Below are 17,350 nucleotides of genomic sequence, written 5' to 3'. Positions count from 1 at the left end.
TGCCAGAGGAGCAGTTTGCTGAATTGTTTACGAGGCAAGAGGAACAACTTGCTTCAAATAAGATGTAAGAAGTATAATCCAAAGCCAGGTCCCAAAAAGGATTACAAATGATTGGATCCTGTGAAAGCTTTGCTTCATGAGTATATAAGAGGGCCCAGTTAAGTGATAAACAGTTCTCCCCAGTAAGGACACCATGCAGAGTGTGACATTCTATAAGCAGCGTGAGGCTCTGCTATACTGTAGTTGTGTTTACTTCTTTCTTTTTATTGACTTTCTTAGTGTTGGTTGTTGTTGTTAGCTACTGTTGAGTCGATTCTGAGTCATACCGCTCCTACACACGACAGGATGAAACACTGCCCGGTTCTGCGCCATTCTCACAATCGTTATGCTTAAGCCCATTGTTGTAGCCACTGTGTCAATCCGTCTCATTGAGGGTCTTCCTCTTTATGTTCTTCTCCAGGGATTGATCCCTCCTGATAACATGTCCAAAGTATGTAAAATGAAGTCTTGCCATCCTTGGTTCTAAGGAGCATTCTGGCTATACTCCTTCCAAGACAGATTTGTTCCTTCTTCTGGCAGTCCATGGTATATTTATATTTAGTGTTGTTTAGAATCTTTTAATCTCTTTACCTAATCCTAATGTTTTGCAGTATGTTTCAAACACATTCAAACCTAAAGGCTAAGAATCATACCAGATGATTGCCAAGGTAATTTTTAGCTTCAACAATCTGAGCTTAAGATTTTTTGTTGTCAATGATGCTTTAAAATTTGGATGAAGCTACATGGGGCGGAATGGTTGCTGGGTAGTTTCAAACTGGTCCCTGAGGCCACACTTCAGTACAGAGATGACAATCACAGTCAGGAATGCCATCCTGGACCATGAAGACCAGAAATATGCCACTAGAGGAGTGCAATGGACCAGCAGCGGTGAAGTCTTCACACTGGTGGCCTTGTCTCACTTTCTAAAATAATTCACCTACAAGTGCCCTAGCCCTGGCTGTCGCTCTAAGTTAGAATACTGGGGAGAAAAGCAATTGCCAAAGTTAGAGCAAACTCTTAAAAGTCCTCCACTAAACAAAGTAAGTTTACAACATTTTAAAATTTAGATAAATTTAGTGAGACTTAGAGGGATCATTAATGCGCTATCATTTTTTATAAACATCAATTGTGAACCAACATACACAAGAGGACAGAAAAATACTCTGTGGGGTACTCCTTAGCTTATAGCCTCACATGTAATGGGAAGGAATTAGGTGTTTTGGTGACTTAAACAAAAATTATTGGTGGTTGTCATCTAATCGATGCAGACTCATGGTGACCTCATGTGTGTCATAATAGAACTGTTCTACAGGGGTTTCAAGGATGTTATCTTTTGGAAGCAGATCACCAGGTCTGTCTTCTGAGGCAGCTCTGGGTGAATTCAAATCTCCAGCCTTTCGGCTAGTAGTCAAGCACTAAACCATTTGCCCTACCCATGGATTCCTAAATAAAAAATCACACATAATGTTATAAAGCTGTATTGAAATCCTGACCCCTGTTCCTGTGGGTGTGATCCTGTTTGGAATACCTGAGTAGGGTGGGTCCTAAACGTAATAGCTTCTGAGCTCTAAAAAAAAGTAGAATAGACACAGCGCCACACGTACTGGTGAAGATAGATGCCAAGGAGCACCAAAGTTCACTGGCAGAAACCAGAAGCTATGAAAGAGGCTCACAAAAGGGATCGACACAGCTGAGACTCTGATTTGGACTTTTGGCTTCCAGAATTGTGAGAAAATAAATTTCTGTTCTTGAATGCCACCCACTTGTGGTATTTCTGTTACGGCAGCACTAGGTAACTAAAACACACAGGATAAAAATCACCTTTGAACCAAGAGTCCGGTTTGGAGAGGGGGGAGTGGGGTAGTGTGTCTGTTCTGTGTGTCGGAGCAGGAGAGGAAACATACATTGCAGAGGAGAGGGAGGGGAAGGAGAGCAGGTGTTTGTGGGCTGCTGCAAAGCTCCGAATTAGTTCTGCTCCCGCTTAACATCTAAATCAATGATGTCAAAGAGGAAGTAAGTGACTCATTAATGAAATCTGTGAATGATATTGGACTGCGGAATGTTGCCAAGACTAGAAAGGACAGAAAAAGAATCGTCTTTCAAGAGGTCAGAAATACGGTCAGGAAATTAAAGGAGATTTGAACTAAAAAGGAACAATGTAATACATCTGGAGTTAATAACTGAAAACACAGATTCTCAGAAAGTGGGAAAAACAAGGGAAGCGGTTAAGTGAAGAGAGTCCCAAGTGGCTAACCAATTAGATCAAGTTTTAGACGCCAGGGATGGGCTTTCATAGGTGGGTTAGAGAGGAGTACTGCCTCTTGACAGGAGGTTTTCCCTCCTTACTTCTTCCCCCTGGCGTGTCATGAGGCGCCTTTCATGCTTGGTTTGCCTGTCAGAGATCTGCACCAAAAAAGATGTCCTTCCATTTCCTGCTCTGTAAACATGGTCAAATGGAAATGACCCTCTGCCAACAGTAAAAATGAAGGCAGAGTATTTTGCATTGACCAAGGACTCCATTCATGCAAACAGTCACCACAGGCTCTTGGGAAGGACGGGGCAGAAACACGGAAAAGAAGGCAGCTGACATTCTTCCACCCAAAGCCAAAAAATAATTTCAGGAAATGCTTTTTTATTTAAACAGATAACTCAGTTTTGTGAGGGGAAGGATAGATGAAAAAAGATATTTGAATTCTCAACATTTGTCTGTTGTGTTTCAATTCTATAGGTGTTCACTGACTGCCTGTTATGTACCTGGCTAAACTCTTGGGGAGTTTCAGTGGGGATTCAATTTTGTCTTAAAGGTTTAACTTTAATTAGGAAAAATGGAGTTTATACATTTAAAAAAATGTTGAAACACTGCAAGAGAATATACAATAAATGGCAGTGACTATGCCCCCCACTCCAAAAAAAAAAAAAAAAATTGGAGCCATAGACAAGCTTTGGAGAAGGGACAAGAGAGTAGTGTCGTGTGGTCCCGAGCAGTCATGGAAAGTTCATGGAAGGATCATAAAAGATAGATGGGATTTGGACAAGTGCGAAGAAACCCAGACGAGGGGAAGAACCTGAACAAATTCATCAGTCAAGGAATTTGATGATCTGTATTGGAGATTTAAAACTTATTCATTTAGAAATCAAAAGATTTTGAATTTGGTATGGATCTTAGACCCTCACCCAGTGGAAGAATCCTCTTTGCAATATCCCCAAGGGATGGCCTACCAGCTTCTGAGTGAAACACCCCCTGTGATGGGGAACTCATTCATTTTCAAACAGCTGATCACTTCCCTTTTGTTACTTTGACCCTTGGTCTTTGTTCTGCCTTTCAGTGTAGCATACTCACATTGACTCCTTCAAAATATGAAGCCCCCTAAAATTAAAGACAGCATGATAGTTTCTCCCTTGCCTTTTCTATTTGTCCCTGATTCTTCCAGTTGTATTCCTGAGTGGTCCAGGTGGACGTAAAGGGTCCACCCCATGATGCCCTCTAGTTTGTTAAAGTCCCTTTGAAAACATGGCACCTGGAAGTGAACACTTACCCAGTTGTGGTTTGATGGGCTGAGGGTTTAACAGAGGGAACACTTCCTTACCCAGGATACTACTTGCCTACTAACGCAACCTAGTGTGGCCTTTACTGATTTGTTTTAGTAGTTACATCACACTGTTGGGAAGAGCTCAATGGGTCTTTAAAACAAAAAAAAAAATTAATGTAAAACACTTAGGATTGTGCCTTGAACATAGAAATAAATAATGATAGTAGAGACGGTTGTCAATTCTAACTCTTCTTGACAGTATTTTCTCAAATATTTCAACCTCCATCTGAAGAAAAAAATCTCTCCATAAGTAGTGGGAGGGGCCTGTGCATATGGATGTCAGTTGGAGGGGTATAGTGAGTTGAATGATGACCCCCCCAAAAGATACGTCCATATCCTAACCCCTGGGACCTTATTTTGAAAAAAGGACCTTTGCAGTTGTAATTAAGTTATGAGGTCATTCAATGACAAGTGTCTTTAGAAAAGACAGAAAAGGAAAAGACATAGACGTAGAGGAGAAGACAATATGAAGATGGAAGCAGAGAATGAAGTTATGTAGCCACAAGCCAAGGAACACCTGGGGCCACCAGAAGCTGGAAGAGGCAAGAAGGATTCTCCCCTAGAGCCTTCAGAGGGAGCACAGCCCTGCCGACATCTTGATTTTAGACTTTTGTTCTCTACAACTGTGAGAGAATACTTTCTGTGGTTTTCAGCCACTGAATGTGTGGTAATTTGTTACAGCAGCCACAGGAAACTAAAATAGAGGGACTATGTATTTCCATGGGTATTCTCCCAGGAATGGGGTAAACATTCCTAATGACCCACGTGAACACTTCTCTGCACAGCTGAGGGATATGGGAAAAATTTTGCAGCAGAAGCCAATTAGACTGCCACATCCTTAGAGATAGCAGCTCTACACTAGTATAAAAATGTAATAAATCCCTTTTAATACATGAATAAGTTAGAATACAGACCTCGTCAGAGATGACTGCTAGAGCAAATTTGCAAGGGCCCCAAGGTGAAAAAGGCCACAGATAGAAGAGCTGTGTGTGTGTATGCGTCGTGGCAGATGTAATACAGATATAACAATAAACTTAATAAGCAGTTTGAAAAAATACATCACTCACGTATTAATGTGAGTGTGCTGGAGCCTCAACGTGCAGTGTCCTATTCAAAAAAGGCCATGTGACTGACAAAAGCAGTCATAAGCAAGTTATGCAAATCATCTCAACAGACAGCAATGATGTCATTTATCCGCACCATCACGCACGTGCTATTGCCACGCACTGTGCCAAGAGGTTATTAAAGAAAATTCTTGGAGAGTTTCCATCTGCTGTTGGTGAGGTCGTTTTGTGTCTCTCTGACAAATGCATCAGACACAAAAAGGAAATAAGAGTCACTTGAAAATAATGCTGGAATTTAAGTCCATACATTCCAAGACACAAATTCGTGATATAGAAAAAATGTCTCTGGTTAATTGGGATAGAATATATTACCACAGTTAGATGTGTACAAGTCAATCCACCACTTCCAGGAACATGGCTCCCTAGAGGAGGGAGGAGAAGTTCTTGTAGAAAAGCAGAGGAAAAAGGTTAGGGGGTGAAGAGAATAGGGATGAAAAAACTATCATAAAAATCTCAAACCTCAAAATTTGAGGACATCTTATCTACCCTCTACCTGAAGCAGGACTCTCTTCTCTCCTCTCCTTCTTAGAACATAATATAAAATAAATAATAATTATTATTACTGTTTATTGAGCAGTTTACTAGGTGCAAAAAAATGCTGAGAATTTTACATGTATATTCTCATTTAATCTTTAAAATAACCCTTTGAGATGAATGATATGATCATTTTACAAGTGAGTGCAGAGATCTACCTCTGAAAATTAGCCAATGAAAACCCTATGAATCACAACAGAATTTTGTCTGATATAGTGCTGGAAGGTGAGCCCCCTAGGTTAGAAAGCACTCAAAATACAGTGGCTGCAACAATGGACTCGAGCATTCCAACAATCCTGAAGATGGTGTAAGACTGGGCAACCTTTGTTCCATTGTACAAGGGGTCACCATGAGTCAGAACCAACTCGACAACAACAAACAACAAATGTGTTGTTGAACAAATAGATTCTTTTATCATTCATTCAACAAACACCTAGTCTGTACCAGGCACTAAATATACCAAAAAACAATCACGTTCAGTAGTAGGAAGGAGCCCTGGTGGCATAGTGGTTAAGCACTCAGCTGCTAACCAAAAGGTTGGAAAGAGGCACCTCTGAAGAAAGGTCTGGCAACCTACTTCCAAAAAGTCAGCCATTGAAAACCCTATGTAGTACAGTTCTACTCAGACATACATGGGGTCCCCATGAGTCAGAATCAACTTGGCGACAACTGTTTTTTTTTAAAAAAAACAAAACAAAAAAAAAACACTTACTGAGCACTTAGTATACATCCGACTCTTCACATGTAACCATTTCAATTATTCCTCACAACAGCACTGAGTTTGGTAACTGTCCCTACTTTTCAGATAATGAAACTGAGGCAAAGAGGTGTTAAGTAACTTACCTGATAGTAATTACATGGCAGAACTGGGTCTCCAACCCAGGTCTGTCTGATCCTACCTGCTATGACTTCCTTTCAAAAAAAGTGATAGCTCACATTGTGCCAGGTATTATTCCAAGTATTTTACATATTACATTTCATTTCATCTTCACATTAAACCCATTTTACAGCTGAGGTAAAGTGTGGTTAAATAACCCACTGCTAGTACATGGTGGAGCGGAGTTTTGAACCCTGGGAGTCGAATGCCAGAGACCAGGCTCCTAAACACTACCCTGAAGGCAGCAGCACTGTTCCACAGAGAATTAGATGAATAAGATTAATAAGTCTCAGTGAGGTATTGGCCCTTCTCCCTCTAGTCAGCCTGACCTACTTACCCAGGTCTACTTCAGCTTCTGTTATAGACCGACGGGTTTTGTAAAGTACACCATTGTAGCATCTTTTTTTTTTAAAGGATAGACAAACTAATAGGGAAGTTGAGGTTCCTTCCCAGGGTCTCCTAAGCAAGCTAGTAGTAGGCTTGGGGTTAACAACCCACCATCCTCATTCCTGTTAACTTGCTCTTGAATGACGGGAATTTGTATTATCCCTTTGGAATGGCATGAGGCCTGGAGAAGATACCAGGGGCCTGGGAAAACACCCGGCTCTTGTGCAGTGACTCAAAGTCATTGGAGGGCATAGGATATTCCGTTAGAGGGGTGTTCATAACCAACTGATCCACAACCTTCTCTTTCATTGCACAGTGAGGGCTCCAAACTGGCCGCCTCGTCCCCCTAGCAACTTAGTCTGGGAGATCACCCAGGCTGTGGTGAAGGGTATTTCTCTGCAAGACTGGAGAAGACCAAGCAGCCAGTCTACCCTGGAGATAGCACAACTGAACATAGAATGGGCTCTCTGCCAAGTTAGATTACAACAAATGACAACAGGACATTTCCCTGAAGCTGTGGAGAACCGCATTTGTGGGATGAGGGAGCCCTGGTGATGCAGTGGTTAAGAGCTCGGCTGCTATCCAATAGGTCAGCAGTTCAAATCGACCAGCTATTCATTGGAAACCCTATGCGGCAGTTCTACTCTGTCCTATAAGGTCATCATTAGTTGGCATCGACTTCACGGCCACAGGTTTGGTTTTGGTTTGTGGGATGAGAGCCCTGCGCCACCAGGGCTCCGCGGTGGGGAAAGGAGATGTACTAGCAGTGAGCAGCGACTCCTAAACCCTTTTCCTGGGAGGCTTTGTTGTTGTTGCAGTTGCATTTGGTTTTCAAGGCTGTGACCTTTCAGAAGCATATTGCCAGACTTGTCTTCCGAGGCACCTCTGGGTGGGTTTGAACCGACAACATTTCAGCTAGTAGTTGATTAACCGTTTGTGCCAGAGGCTAGCCAAGACAAATTTGCCCGACTTGTTTAATGACATAGTTTAACCCCGCTCCTGCCTCTTGCTTGGTTTCTTTCTGGGACTATTAACATTGGAGTTAATTACTTAGAATTAATAACCATAACGAGAACTATCGCGGTTCCTAACAACTGTAACCACATAAAATCTTTTATCTTGTAGCATCAGACTATCTTCTCCAAGCACCCCAGGAAAACTTCTTTAGGAAGAGGAAGGACCTGGTGTTTACCTGCAACCCACTCAGCATCAAGCATTTGTCATTCAACATTCTACATATGTTACCTCATTTACTTCTCAGAACCACACTACATCATAGAGATTATTATTTCCCATTTTACTGATGAAGCGGCGGGTCAGAAGAGTTCAGTACCTTGCCCAAGGAAGTAAATGGAAGAGACTGTACTTTTTTTTTCCATCAGGACTTAATTGCAACTTAGACCAAGGGATGGAGTTACTACAGGTAGGGAACCACTGTGGGTCTTTTCATTCCTTTGGGCAGTTGTTGTTGTCTCTGACTCATGGTATCCCCACACACCACAGAATGAAACACTGCCCAGCCCTGCGCCATCCCCATGATGGTTGGGGATTGGACGGTTGTGATCCACAGGGTTTTCACTGACTAATTTTCAGAAGATCACCAGGCCTTTCTTCCTAGTCCATCTTAGTCTGAAAGCTCCTCTAAAGCCAGTTCAGCATCCTAACACACACAAGATTCCACTGACAGACAGGTGGTGGCTGTGCATGAGGTGAGTTGTCCGGGAATCAGACCCAGGTCTCCCGCATGGAAGGTGAGAATTTTACTCTGAACCACCATTGCCTTCCCTTTAGACAGTACCAAAACCAAAACCAAACCTGTTGCCGTTGAGTTGATTCCAACTCATAGCAACTGTATAGGATAGAGTAGAACTGCCCCATAGGGTTTCCAAGGCTATAAATCTTTACAGAAGCAGACTGCCACATCTTTCTCCTGTTGAACAGGCTGGTGGATTCGAACTGCCAACCTTTGGTTAGCAGCTGAGCTCTTAACCACTATGATACCAGGGCTCCTTGGACAGTACATGTGTGCAAATTACCCAACAGGTCAACTGCATTCTGAGATACTCTGACTCTGAATTCCAGTCTGTAATTTTTTTCCTTTCTTACATCTGATAGCATGTTGTTTACAGCTTTGTTCTTTTAATAACCAGAGACACAGGCATATAGTGAGAAATTATTTGTTCAATTCTAAACTAACTATTGTGCAAAGAACTAATGAACTATGGTAAGCCAGCAAGAATGCAATCTTCATCTGGATAGGTCTGTGACCTAAAGACGTATTTTTATAAGAAGATTCAGGATATAGGACTTTTTTCCCTTTTTCTCATCTGCTGAGGAAACTCTGAATCAAATGAGAACTCTAGTAAGGGACAAGCAGTAGCCACCCCCCTTTACCCCTCAAATACACAAGGTCAGGGGAGAAAAAAGGACACAAAGGTCACTTAAAGGAAGAACAATATAAGCCTCCAAGGAGTAAGAGAGAAATTAGCAACCAGAGCAAGGCTGGTTTTCAGTGGTGAGAAGCTACCCTGCGGCAAACACTTTCACAGCTTGTTCCAATTTATACTTGAGGAGAATTTTGAATTTCTGGGTGGATGAATATGGGCATCATTCCTAACACTATTTCCCTGCAAACACATTTGCTAACTGAAGTCTCAGAGAAACAGCTGGTGAAGGCATTCAGAATCAGGTGCCTCACAAGTTTCTTTCTTTCTCCAAATTTTCCAGTTTGTCCTAGTAGAAAGTTTGGTTTGGAGATGGTTTCGGACCTTTCTCTAACAGCAGTGTTGGGTGTAGAGTGCGGCTATTGGGCTGTCAAGAACAGACATAATACAGGCTGTGTGATCAGGACTAAGAAAACAAAAATGGATCCTAGAGGTAAAATTACTTTAAAAAAAAAAAAGTCAGGTCCTGGCAGAACAATCGCTTCAGTATATTTGCTGTTAAAAGAAAAAGAGAGAGAAAAAGCGAGAGAGAGAGGAGTTGCAACAGCAAAAGAAAAAAAAAACTAGACCCGATGTTATATTCTTCTGGCATCGAGGAAATAACCTTGCTTTAACCAAAGGTCAGCAGGCAACCAGTCCAGGTGGGAGTGTAAACAATTCTAATCCAGACAGCCAGGTGGTTTTAAAAGATTTGTTCAACAAAGAGCAAAGAAAGTGCTAGTCATTTTTAGAGAAGAGGGAGTGAGAGAGCTGGAGTGGAGAGCTTCTGAGCAGGGCAACAAAATTTACCTGCCCGAGGAACAGACTTTGGCGGGGGAGGTGGGGGGGAAGGGGAGCGCGCAGGAGAGCGGCGGCGGAAATCTAGGGACGTCTCACAGGTTTAGATCTGGTGAGATAAACGCAGAAAATAAGGCAACTCTGAACTCAACCGGCACTGCCCAACCCCCATCAAACGGGCTGAACAGGTCTGCACCTCAGAGTTAAGTTTTAAAAAATGTCTCCACTCTACTCCAGGAAAAAAAAAAAACCAAACCCGTTGCCGTCGAGTCGATTCTGACTCATAGCAACCCTATAGGACAGAGTAGAACTGCCCCTCCGGGTTTCTAAGGAGCGGCTGGTAGATTCGAACTGCCGACCTTTTTAGTTAGCAGCCGAGCTCTTAACCACTGCGCCACCAGGGCTCCACTCTTCTCCAGGATTTAAAAAAAAGTCAGATGAATTTCGCAGACAAGCAGACACTGGATAATGATTAGGAGAAACAGAAAGGATTAAAAATCTGGCCTGGGAGAACTTTATACCCTGCAACCAAAATGCCAAAGACATCCCTCTGTTCTTCCCTCTCAAAAGAGCTTCTTCCTCTTGGACAACGACCCAGGGCTAAGCCGTCCAGACCACATTTTTCATTCAAATTCCCTGCTCAGATCCCTCAGGGGTTAGTGGTCTAAATGCCAAGCGAGAAAAATGGAGAGTGTCAACTCACCTTTTCAAATGTCTGTCTGGGGCTCTCAAATCAGCAGCAAGGAGCAGCTCTCATCCCTGGTGGGTGAATGGAGCAGCTCCTTGGGCTGACCCCAGCTGTGAACAGCTTCAGCCTCGGTGTACAGGTGCTTGGAGGAAGGAGGAGGGTATTGGTCGGTCAGGAGCAGGAAATGTGTGACATCACGCAAGCCTCGACGGATAAAAAGCATTGCTGGGATCTTAGCGATTGAAGCAGTCAGTAGGTCCCGCCTACCTATCATTTACCTGAATACCTGCGAGCAGGTAGGTGGCGTCTCTGAGTGGACAAATGAATAGGTTAGAGCAATTTGCAGGATGGAATTTACTTTCTTTTCCTGCGCCAGCACGTGTCCAGCCCCGTGTACAGCTCTGAATTTGTTTGCCTGGTTGCTTCATCTACTCCAGCCCCCTCCCCGTCTCCCACTTGGTAACCAAAACCCCAAACCCTTTGCCACTGAGTTGATTCGGACTCACAGCGACCCTATAGGACAGAGTAGAACTGCCCCATACGGTTTCCAAGGCTATAGTCTTCACAGAAGCAGACTGCCACATCTTTCTTCCCCTAAGCAGGCTGGTGGGTTCGAACTGCCCCTTTCGGGTAGCAGCCCCGCACTTAACCACTGTGCCAGCAGGAATCCTCTCCCCAACCTGGTAGCTGCCTATAAAAGAGTTAAGAAGAGTTTAAGCACGAAAATAAGACGGTAATTTTTAGTGGGCACAAAAAAGAAGTTCACACTTCCTGTCTGGAAATATCTGAGATTTACCTCCAAATGCCTTTTTGAATGGCAACTATTTGATCCATAAGTACTTCCCTGTACCACAGAATAACAAACTAGAGGTGAGATTTTCAAATTCGTTTTAAAAACTTCTAAATATGATACTCATCAGCAGTTTCAAAGTTGAGTTTTCAAACTCTTTATACACAACCCCTCCCCACCTACACCCCCAGGATTTTAATTCCATTTTCAGGGGTTGGTAAACTTCAGTCATCCCTACCTCAGCTTGCCTGGCAGTTAGAGTCACATGGTGGTTACAGTCCACTGTAAGCCTTCAATTAGGAGCAATTTAAATGATTCAGATTCTAGTGGTAGGACAGTAATAAGGCACTGAGGTCTACTGGTTAGAGTCAGGAAGGCGCAGTCAGAGTTATTTCTGACCCAGGCTTCTGGGTGACCCTGGACAACTCACTGTGTTGCTTCAGCGTTTCCAGCGTGAAAGGAAGGGAGACACTACCACTCAGCCAGCACCAGAACTGGCTGCTGAGAAATACTACGACTGTTAAACGCTTTGGCATCTTTCCAGGAGGATTGTAAACAATTCCTGCAGCTGTATTTAAGCATTGTCTATTTCTATGGCCTGTGTCAGCATCCCTGGGCAATTTAGATAGCTCTCTGGAATGTGCTACCTCAGGAAACTGGATTCTCCTTACCTGGAGGATGGCCTGCTTGCCCTTGGAGACTGTTCGTTTTTTTTACCCCCGTGGAGCGGGGGGAGTTGAAATTCCCATTTTTTTTTCCTCAATTCTCTCTCCCTCTTCTCCCCTCCCCCACCTTCTGATATTGGAAATGCTTTGGTTCAACAAGTTCTAATATTGTACTACTTTAGAGGTTTTTTTGTTTGTTTGTTTGGTGTTTTTTGGCTGGCGGTGGAGTGGAGGAAGGAGGGTAAATGGAAGGGGGAAGGAAAGGAAAAGTTTGATTCCATTTTCTCGGCCTCAACATTGAATGACTGCGGCAAGTCATTCAATACCTTGTAAAGCAATGGGGGAGGGGCGGGAAGAGAAATTCTAGTCAAGGGCAAGGGGTGCGGGGGCAGGCTCTGGGATACCTGCAAGAGCTGGCTTCTCTCCCCAAGCAGTCCCAGACTGGTCTAAACCACCTTTTCCCACTGGGAACTTGTTTTGCTTTGAGGAGAGTTAGAAGTTTAAAAAATAAGATAAAAAATTCCCCCTATTCACTTCTTTATCCAATAGAAACTAAAGTAAATGTGGCTACCCTCTTATTAAAAAAAAAGAAGGCAGGTCTTTCAGGAAGAGGTACCAGCTCACCAGCAGGACACTTTATATAAAAACATCACCAAAACAAAGGCTTCCCCGTGACACCGACAGGGTGTCCACTGGTGGGAGGGGGGAGGGGAGGCCGGACACTCTGGCTGACCGGAGGAATCACCTGGAAGGCCATGCCTTCCAGCAGTCTTGGAGGCAGCCCGCCCTCCGGCTGGGGAGTGGTGTAATCAGGCCTCCAGCCTTTCTGTTAGCAGCGTTTGCACCCCTCAGGAACCCCTTGACTTAGTAGAGAGTAAGCAAAAAAGAGAAAGACCCTCAGTGAGATGGATTGACACAGTGGCTGCAACAATGGGCTCAAACACAGCAACGATTGTGAGGGTGACGCAGGACCAGACTGGGCAGTGTTTTGTCCTGCTGTTCATAGGGTCTCTATGAAGAGGAAACAACTCGACAGCACCTAACAACAAACAACAACAGGATATAAAACTAAAACCAAACCTGTTGCAGTCGAGTCGATTCCAACTCATAGCGACCCTATCAGACAGAGTAGAAATGCCTCATACCGTTTCCAAGGCTATAAATGTTTACAGAAGCAGACTGTCACATCTTTCTTGTGCTGAGCAGGCTGGTAGGTTCCAATCTGCAGCCTTTAGGTTAGCAGCCAAGTGCTGAACCACTGCACCACCAGGGCTCCTCATATCAAACACACAGGAGCATAGTTAACTCAATTTACTCTCTTTCAACAATAACCTCTGGAGACTATTCCATGTGTCTACCTCTGAACTGGCATAATCCTTGGAGTTAGGCCATAAGAAGCTCCTAGAACTTTGGGACGATTGTAATAGATAGGTCAGCCTTATGTTGTAGTTGTCAGGTGCCATCTAGTCACTTCTGACTCATAGCGACCCTGTGTACAACAGGACGAAACACTGCCTGGTCCTGTGCCGTCCTCACAATCATTGTTATGCTTGAGCCCATTGTTGCAGCCGCTGTGTCAATACATCTGGTTGAGGGTCTTCCTCTTTTTTGCTGACCGTTTGCTTTATCAAGCATGATGTCCTTTTCTAGGGGCTGATCTCTCCTGATAAGATGTCCAAAGTACATGAGATGAAGTCTCGCCTTCCGCGATTCTAAGGAGCATTCTGGCTGTACTTTTTCCAAGAGAGATTTGTTCATTCTTCTGGCATTCCAAGGTATATTCAATATTCTAGGTCAACACCATAATTCAAAGGCATTAATTCTTCTTCCATCTTCCTTATTCATTGTCCAGGTTTCACATGCATGAGGCAATTGAAAACACCATGGCTTGTGTCAAGCACACCTTAGTCCTTAAAGTGACAGCTTTGCCTTTTAACACTTTAAGAGATCTTTTGCAGCAGATTTGCCCATGCAATGGGTCTTTTGATTTCTTGACTGCTGCTTCCATGGGCATTGATTTCGGATCCAAGTAAAATGAAGTCCTTTAAAATTTCAATATTTCCTCCATTTATCATGATGTTGCTTATTGGTCCAGTTGTGAGAATTTTTGTTTTCTTTATGTTGAGGTATAATCTACACCGAAGGCTGTGGTCTTTGATCTTCATCAGTAAGTGCTTCAAGTCCTCTTCACTTCCAGCAAGCAAGGTTGTGTCTTCTGCATATTGCAGGTTGTTAATGAGTCTTCCTCCAATCCTGATGCCCATTCTTCTTCGTATAGTCCAGCTTCTCGGATTGTTTGCTCAGCATACAGATTGAATAAGTACGGTGAAAGGATACAACCCTGACGCATATCTTTCTTGACTTTAAACCACGCAGTATTCTCCTGTTCTGTTCAAATGACTGCATCCTGGCCTAAGTACAGGTTCCTCATGAGCACGATTAAGTGTTCTAGAATTCCTATTCTTCGCAATGTTATCCATAATTTGTTATGATCCACACAGTCAAATGCCTTTGCATAGTCAATAAAACACAGGTAAACATCTTTCTGATATTCTCTGCTTTCAGCCAAGATCCATCTGAGATCAGCCATGATATACCTTGTTCCATGTCCTCTTCTAAATCTGGCTTGAATTTCTGGCAGTTCCCTGTTGAGGTACTGCTGTAACTGCTTTTGAATGATCTTCAGCAAAATTTTACTTGCGTGTGATGTTAATGATATTGTTGGATAAATTCCACATTCCATTGGATCACCTTTCTTTGGAATGGGTATAAATATGAATCTCTTCCAGTTGGTTGACCAGGTAGCTGTCTTCCAAATTTCTTGGCATAGATGAGTGAGCACTTCCAGAGTTGCATCTGTTTGTTGAAACATCTCAATTACTATTCCGTCAACTCCTGAAGCCTTGTTTTTCACCAATGCCTCAGTGCAGCTTGGACCTCTTCCTTCAGTACCATCCGTTCTTGATCATATGCTACCTTCTAAAATGGTTGAACTTCGACCAATTCTTTTTGGCACAGTGACTCCGTGTATTCCTTCCATCTTCTTTGATGCTTCCTGCGTTGTTCAGCATTTTGGTCCTAGAATCCTTCGATATTGCAATTCGATGCTTGAATTTTTTTTTTCAGTTCTTTCAGCTTGAGAAATGCTGAGAGTGTTTTTCCCTTTTGGTTTTCCATCTCCAGGTCTTTGCACAAGTCATTATAATACCAGATCTTCTCCAGCTGCCCTTTGGAATCTTCCGTTCAACTGTTTTACTTCATCATTTCTTCCTTTCGTTTTAGCTACTCTATGTTCAAGAGCAACTTTCAGAGTCTCTTCTGACATCCATTTTGGTCTTTTCTTTCTTTCCTGTCTTTTTAATGACCTATTGCTTTCTTCATGTATAACGTCCTTGATATCATTCCACAACTCGTCTGGTCTTCGGTTATTAGTATTCAATGTGTCAAATCTATTCTTGAGATGGTCTCTAAATTCAGGTCGGATACACTTAAGGTCATACTTTGGCTGTCGTGGACTTGTTCTATTTCAACTTCAACTTGAATTTGCATATGAGCAATTGATAGTCTGTTCCACATTCAGCTTCTGGCCTTGTTCTGAAATGATATCGAGCTTTTCTATCGTCTCTTTCCACAGATGTAGTCAATATGATTCCTGTGTATTCCGTTTGACATATAGTTGCCGTTCATGTTCTTGAAAAAAGGTATTTCTAAACATCTTTTTTTTCCCAGCAACCCTATGTAGGAATTAGAAATTCTATAACAACGTCCACTTTCAAGACCCCGGCTAAAGGAACAAACTTTGGTCCCTGTATTAGTTATCTATTGCTTTCTAACAAATTATTTTAGAACTTAGTGACTTAAAAGAACACACATTTATTATCTCACAATTTCCAGGAATGACGATTTGGGGAGCAGTTTAGCTGGGTGATTCTGTCTTGGGGTCTCTATGAAGTTGCATTTGGGATGTTGGCAGAGGCTAGCATCCCCTGAAGGCTTGAGTGGGCCTGGAGATTCTGCTTCCAAAATGGCCCACTCATATGGTTGTTGGTCACATGCCTCAGTTCCTGGCCACATGGTCCTCTGCTTGAGTGCATTTTCGACATGGCAGCTAGCTTCCCCCAGAAAGAGAGAGAGAGAGAGAAAGAAGCTGTCATGCCTTTTATGATCTAGTCTCCAAAGTCACACACACTCACTTGAACGTTACTCGTTTATTAGAAGCAAGTCGCTGAGTCCAGTCCACACTCAAGGGGAGGAGAATTAGGCTCCATCTCTTAAAGGAAAAAATATCAAAGACTTCGTGGACATATTTTAAAATCACCAGAGTACCTATGTCGTATCATGTGACAGCCCCCACCCTCAATTGATTGGAAAGTCAGAATGACCACCTGACTCAAATGGAGCAAATCATTGCCTTTTCAGAAGCCAATAATATTCTTTCTTTGGAGAATTTAAACTAAGAGACAGAGGAAACAGCCAATCAGTAGATTTCTAAGTTCATGTAGATTCAGGGTTGCCATCTATGTTGGACATATAAGCAAGTAGGGGAAATTAGTTAAAAAGAAGACAAAGAGAAGCAAATGAGAAGGATCATGCCATCTCTGAGAGGGAGACCCTGGATGTTGTAAATGGTTAATGTGCTCAGCTAGTAACTGAAAGGTTGGAGGTTTCAGTCCACCCAGAGGTGCCTCGGAAGAAGGGCTTGGTAATCTACTTCCAAAAAAAAAAAATCAACCATTGAAAACTCTATGGAGCACGGTTCTACTCTGACACTCATAAGGTAGCCATGATTTGGAATCAACTTGATGGCAGTTGGTTTTATCTCTGAGAGAAAATAAATGAGAGAATTGTTGTGGACTTTGGAAGATGGAGAAGGCAGTCTTGGCTCAGATCAGCCTCCTAGCTTTGTTCTGTGAAGCATGGCTGTGTTTGATTCTCAGCTCTATGAATCGCTTTATATGAACTTCCTTGAGTGGGTTTCTGTTCCTTGTAAGCAAAGGCCCTTAAGTAAGACGTTGTAATTACCAGCTGAGCTGAAATTAAAACCTACCCACTTATGGTAAATGATATGAGGCTGTAGCATAATCCACCATTGGCCTATAATCCAATATAGTGAAAAAGCTGTAGGTGGCACAATCTTAATCAAATGCTTCATACCCTGTCTGAAGTAAGAAGCAGATTGGCCTGCATGGAGTCTAGAAAAGCAAATAAAAAGGAGAAACAGTGCTCAGAGAAGAAAGGCAACGGGTCAGATAGACATATGCATTTGGTTACTCTGTTGTAGCACAGGGATAGTTTTTCTGGTTTGCTATTGCTCGTATGAATATTTTCTCAAGACTATCTACCACCCTTGCTTTGATTTCATGTTCGCTGGGCAACTTTCAGGACACTGACCCAGCTTTCTAAGTATCTGGTTATTCAGAAGGAAGTACCTTAGA

General features: G+C 42.8%; 1 protein-coding gene across 1 annotated transcript in view; it reads right to left on the bottom strand.

Moving 5' to 3' along the window:
• Positions 1-10,510, bottom strand: part of LNX1 (ligand of numb-protein X 1) — a 159,475-nt gene extending 148,965 nt beyond the window's left edge. Inside the window, exon 1 of the mRNA XM_004382898.2 lies at positions 10,476-10,510. The gene's annotated coding sequence lies outside the window, so the exon portion shown is untranslated. The remainder of the gene's footprint in view (positions 1-10,475) is intronic.
• Positions 10,511-17,350: the final 6,840 nt, after the last annotated feature.

The sequence above is a fragment of the Trichechus manatus genome, unplaced genomic scaffold (genome assembly GCF_000243295.1).
Source record: "Trichechus manatus latirostris isolate Lorelei unplaced genomic scaffold, TriManLat1.0 scaffold00101, whole genome shotgun sequence".
In the NCBI taxonomy this organism is placed as follows: domain Eukaryota; kingdom Metazoa; phylum Chordata; class Mammalia; order Sirenia; family Trichechidae; genus Trichechus; species Trichechus manatus.
This window is presented reverse-complemented; position numbering and strand designations above follow the sequence as displayed.